This window comes from Eleutherodactylus coqui, chromosome 1 (assembly GCF_035609145.1).
Source record: "Eleutherodactylus coqui strain aEleCoq1 chromosome 1, aEleCoq1.hap1, whole genome shotgun sequence".
Taxonomy (NCBI): Eukaryota; Metazoa; Chordata; class Amphibia; order Anura; family Eleutherodactylidae; genus Eleutherodactylus; species Eleutherodactylus coqui.
The window spans coordinates 481,277,855-481,283,854 of record NC_089837.1 but is presented as its reverse complement, the minus strand read 5'-3'; positions in this window follow the sequence as shown (position 1 = coordinate 481,283,854).

Below are 6,000 nucleotides of genomic sequence, written 5' to 3'. Positions count from 1 at the left end.
TGAAGAAACAAGCTGTATCCATGAGGGGCTGTCATGTCGATCTGGACTGGATGGAGAAGAAAACTAATTAGAGATAACATTATGTGTGAGTCACAGTGCCATTGTTTATTGTGTCACTGGCTGCCTCTGGTAAGGCCTGCAGTCACTGTATGATCTGTAGGGTGATGATGGGTAGTAGCATTCTTGTTTGTGAACTGCCAACTCTCATCATACAGGTCATAAGTAATTAGCAAGTACAAAATAAATAGCAGGAGTTGATTTTCCTTTACAATTTATCCCTTTATTGATCTTGGTTCTGGTGCTGTATTTATGTACTGAGTTTGGTTCTGGTGCTGTATTTATGTACTGAGCTCGGTTCTGGTGCTGTATTTATGTACTGAGCTCGGTTCTGGTGCTGTATTTATGTAATGAACTGTTCTACTATTAATGATTGCAATAATATATATTTGGAGTCTTGTAATTATGTTATTGGATTATTAGTTTGGGTATAATTTTCTCTGTTGTGCAACATCGCTGGCAATTCACATGCATAATTGAATTACCCAGGTAAGGAGCGTCTGGTAAAAATTTTCAATCCTACCCTTAAAAGCAACCTTCGCCTGATAGATGTGGCACGGTCAGGGGTGGAGACTGTGTGTGGCATGGGGCGGGGACTGGTTGTGGGCGTGGTTTAGAAAAAATTGCTGTGGCACACTTAGTCTGCCACCTTTCCTGTCCTTCTTTCCTTGCCTGTATAGTTGCGAGATAGGACAATAGGGAGGCAAATACTGATGGCATACAGTTTTACTGTCATCTGTAACATGTCCGTTTTACAGATCAATACAATATGCTTGTCTGCAACTGCCCTTAAAGGGGTTTTTCAAGCAGGTGTCAGTGCCGGTATATGCCTGTGTTGGAATGGAAGCTGCTGCTCCGACCTCTGTGCAGTGGCCGGCACTGGTAATTGCAAGCACAGCTCTCATTGATTTCAATGAGAGCCGCGCCTGTAACTACAAGCATCGGCTACTACACAGAGGTCGGAGCAGCAGCATCCACTTCGACCCTGATGTATCCCAGCACTGACAGCTGGCGCTGCCTGGAAAACCCCTTTAAGCTCAATTTAAGTGCAATGATCCTATCACAGGCTGAACTCTTAATGGACTAATCACATAAAGCTTTCTGCTCCTGCACTGCTGTTCCTCTCCTTCCACTCCCTATGGTAAATTGCATTTTGGGGTAATATCAGTTACTTTATGAACTGCTGCTTCTTTTACCTGCCCTTCTGAAATATCTAAAAAAATGCCTATTAGCTTAGCAAGAATACAAGCTGATTTGCAGAACACAATATCAGATCATTTATATATATTAACGAGATAGAAATGCTGCATTTTAGTCATTGACATTTATTGTCAGTTGCTGGAAGATTAGATGTTTTATGATGTGTAAAAGTGGAGGTATTATGATTGGTTCAAAGATCAATGTGGAAGGATGGAATAAATAGCAGATTCTAACAGGAAGGGGTATGGTCCATTAACAGTAAGCAGCAGCTGTCTGTAGCTCTCCATTAGCTGGTAATTGCAATGATCTGGCCTGCGTGTTCCCTGAGGAGGATGTAATGCATTTATCCTGGCATCAGTTTAGCAATATTTATTCTCCTCTCTTCTTCTTGTCTATGACCCAGCTGCCGGTGCTCTACTAATACCTATCCTCGCATGCAAATGACATAAAGACGAATGGAAAGAAAAGATGACGGCACTTAAAACAGTACCATATGCCAAATTAGGGTATATGGACACCCTACAGAGTGGTGCTTTCTGAACAGCAGAGAGAAGCTGAATCCATTGCGATCAGATGGCTTCTTTTTTAAAAGGGTTATCCAGTTATAAACTTTTGATGGCCTATTCCCAGGATAGGTCATCAATAGTAGATTGGCTGGAGTCCTTCATCCAGAATCCAAGCTGATCAGTTGTTCTCACTTCAGCTCCATTCCCACTGCAGTGGCAAGGCTTGGTATTACAGGCATAGAAGGGAATGAGAATTTTGCCTGTAATACCAAGCCTGGCCACTACAGTGAGAACGGAGTCGTCTGCTTCCTGTAGAAATCAGGATAGTGCATGAGAACACTGACACAGAGAACAGCTGATCAGCAGGATCCTCAGTGGCAGAACCCCACCAATCTAATATTGATGACCCTGAGGTCAGGCCATCAATAGTTTGAAACTATCAATAGGAAATAATAAAGTTATCAGTAAGTGATTGTGGATCTGCTTTGCCAGACACTGATTTGACATTGGGCTAAACTTGGAGGCAGCACCTGGGGGAACTCCGGTTTTCACCTTTTCACCCCACCAAATTATATGGTCTCCACTGAAGGGTCCCCAAGCCGTTACTCACAGAAGTAGTCTCAGTTATGTGACAGCTGGTGCGACACAAGAGCAGGGTGCGGTACCTGAGGGTATGAACAGAGAGAAAACTGGGACACTTAGCCACCGTCAAGGCAGGCAGTATAAACTTCAGTATGGCAATCAGGCAAGAGACCGTTGCTGGCAGAACAGGTGCAATATGATAAACAGTCTGAGTCGGGGCAGGTAGCTGGCAGAGAGAGTAGTCCAATTAATGTGGCTGAGGTCAGGGATGGAGAAGTCAGAATAGTCAGAAGCAAGCAAGAGTAAGAAAAACAGGTGAGCACACAAACTACTGATCAGACATTACCAACAGGTGGAACAAAATTGCTTAGGCATCCACCTTAGGGCAAGGATGCCTAATGTAGCCAGGACTGTCTGGGGATAGGTTGTGGAAGTATTAACAGAGCATAAACTGACCCTTTAAATATGCACGCATATGCCCTATGTACAGAATCAAGGGACTAAGAGCTGGGAAGGACGCGGTGTCTGCCGCTTGGTAGAGACGAGTGTGAACGGTGGTGTCAGGATCAGCAGAAGTGGATCTACTGAGCCACAAACTGGTTTGGCTTTTGGACCAAATCCTGAGGCGACACCTGAAGTACCCCAGGCTTTCCCCTTTATCTGCACCAGTTGGAATGAGGGCTTTGTTGTGGGGTCCAAAGGCTGTTACTCAGGAAGTGGTCCCTGTACTATGGCAGTTGATGCTACTTGAGCGGTACATAAAGGTGTGAACAAGAACATAGTCAAACAGTGCAGGTCAGAGCAGGTGGCACACTTCAGTATGAGGAACAAGCCAGAAGTTGGGTAATGCAGAACAGGCGCAGTATGAGGAAGGTCAGGGCAGGCAGTAGACAGAAGAATGGTCAGTAACAAGCTGGGGTCAGGAATGGAGACAGGAACATAGTCAAGGATAGCCAAAGTCAGAAACCACAGAATCAGAATAACTTGCAATAGCAGCTTGAGACCACAATACTCAAGTAGTCTCCATATTGGAAGGATGCCTGATATACGCAGGTCTCATATGTGATTGGCAGAGTAATACTTTGTTTGGTCCCACTGACTCTTTAAGAGTATGGCCAGATATGTGCGTGTGCCCTCTGGGTCGCTGTCACAGCCAGTGCAGACGCCGGAGTCCAGCATCTGCCAGTAGGGGAAGCTGGGTGTATGCCGCGGCTGCCAAGAGAGGGAAATTGGCGACCACAGGGCATGTTCATTTGCGCATGGCAAATAAAGACGCACTGATTGAAATGCCTAATTCGTCTATTGAGTTTCAGATGTGTTCTTTTTCCAGCGGAATTACGCAACATAATATGTATCTCCTTGAGTATTTTGTGAGCATTTGCGCACCCCACATTGACTTCTATGGGGACCTTTGGTGCGTAAATGCCTAGAGAGCTAGACCATGCTGTGTTCTTATTTTTGCATGACCCAAATGCATACGCAAAATATGGAAATGTGGACAAACCCATTTAAATCAATGGGTTCTCCTCTCTGCATATTGTGTGTGTAAATTTTGCACACACAAATACATCCGTGTGAATCTAGCCTAATGATGTGGATTCTGCAATTCAAAGCATGGTCTACTTGTGGAAATGGTGCCGATTTTCACAGTGGAATTCATTAATTGCAATGAAGTGAGTAAATTCCACGGTGAAAATTTAGATAAAAGTCACTTCCTTCAAGGACCCCAAGTCCAGCGCAGGAGCCCCAGTCCCCACTGCTCCATACCTTGAACAAGTTGGCGCAGTCACATGCCGTTCATTGTGAATATGATCGCTCAGCCCATCTCAGGCTTCAACGGTGATTGGGTTATTCCAAATTTGTAGGGTTGGGGACCAGGGACCACTGAAGAATGTGAGTATGGCTTCATTTTTGATTTTACAACATTTTACAACCAATAGATTTTTTCCTCAAACTCCCATAAAACCTCTTCATGTTGCTATGGTATACAACAGTGGTCTGTTACCTGTGACTCTAGGTGTTGTAAACTACAGTTCTCAGCATGCCCGAAGTATGTTATGCCATGGTGGAGATTGTAGAGCTAAGGTTGCAGACCACTGCTATACAGATTCATATACCTAACTTGTTAGAACCAGGGGAGTAATTTGAAAGCCCTGGGTCCCAATGCAAAAACTGTTAAAGGACCCCCCCACCTACCTATTTACATTGAATGGCCACCTTATTCACTTTATTAGAGACATCCATCTAGTAGTTTGTTGGACCTCCTTTGCCCTTCAAAATCTCCTCAGTTCGTTATGGTATACATTCCACAAAGTCTTGGAATATCAGCCCATGTGGACAGGAAGCTTCTTGCAATTGCCACAGATTAGATGGATGTACTAACATGTACAGGAAGGGTTCATCCATTTATTGATTCATGTTGCTTGTGCCAAATTCTGCCCCCCTCATCAGCACGATGCAACAGAAATCTGGATTCATCTGACCAGGCAATGTATTTCCACTGCTCAGTGATCACATTTTGGCGGTTGGTTGAGAGTAGTTGGTATAAGAAGAGGAGTGTGGTAATCTAGAACAGTTTACAGGGGTGTTTAGAGGAGAGTCTACAGCATAGAGAGAAGAAGTAACAGAGACAGTGCGGTGAGAAGGAGGAAAATGTGAGTACAAACAAAGTATTGGATTATAGAAAAGAATCAGTTAAAGCAAACACAGAAGCAAGAAAGAACAGCTTCGGCAAATAGTAACTAATATAGAAGAAAAGAGGATATTCATATTTAAAGGAATAGAAGAGAAAGAAAGGAGAGAAGCAGGAGGGCTAAGCAAAAGGGATAGAAAGTAATCTTAATGCCTGTATATTGAATAGAAATGTATATCTACCCCAAGTAACATGAAATGTATGAAGTTGTTGAAGTTAATAATAATAATAATAATAATAAACTTTATTTGTATAGCACCAACATATTCCGCAGCGCTTACATAGACAGGGGGATACAGAAAGACAAAATACAAACATTACAGAACCACGGTTACATAGTAATCAGTTGATGGAAACAATAGGGGTGAGGGTCCTGCTCCAACGAGCTTACATACTACAAGTAATGGGGTGATACAGAGGGTAATGGGGCTGGAGATGTGCACGGTATGGCGAGGTGGAGAGTGAGCGATGCTCTACACATAGACAATGGTCAGACATTTAGCCGTGTGACGGCAGAAACGGTATGACCGCAGGAGCGGTTTATGATGGCTAGCAGGGATTGCAGTCAGTAGGTCAGGGAGCATGTTATCAGGCGGAGTACAGAGAGGTTTGTTTAGGGAATGTGGTATGCCTCCCTGAAGAGGTGCGTTTTTAGAGCACGCCTGAAGTTCTGCGAGTCCTGGATTGCTCAGGTAGCCTTTGGTAGTGCGTTCCAGAGGACTGGTGCTGCTCTGGAGAAGTCTTGGAGGCAGGAATGAGAAGTTCGAATGAAAGGGGCACTCAGTCTGGTTTCATTAGCAGAGCGGAGAGCCCGGGCTGGTTGATGGATTGAGATGAGGGAGGCGATATAGGGTGGCGCTGCACTGTGGAGGGCTTTGTGGATGAAGGTAGCGAGTTTGAATTGAATTCTGTATTTAACGGGCAGCCAGTGCAGTGACTGGCAGAGGAAGATGGAAGACTGGA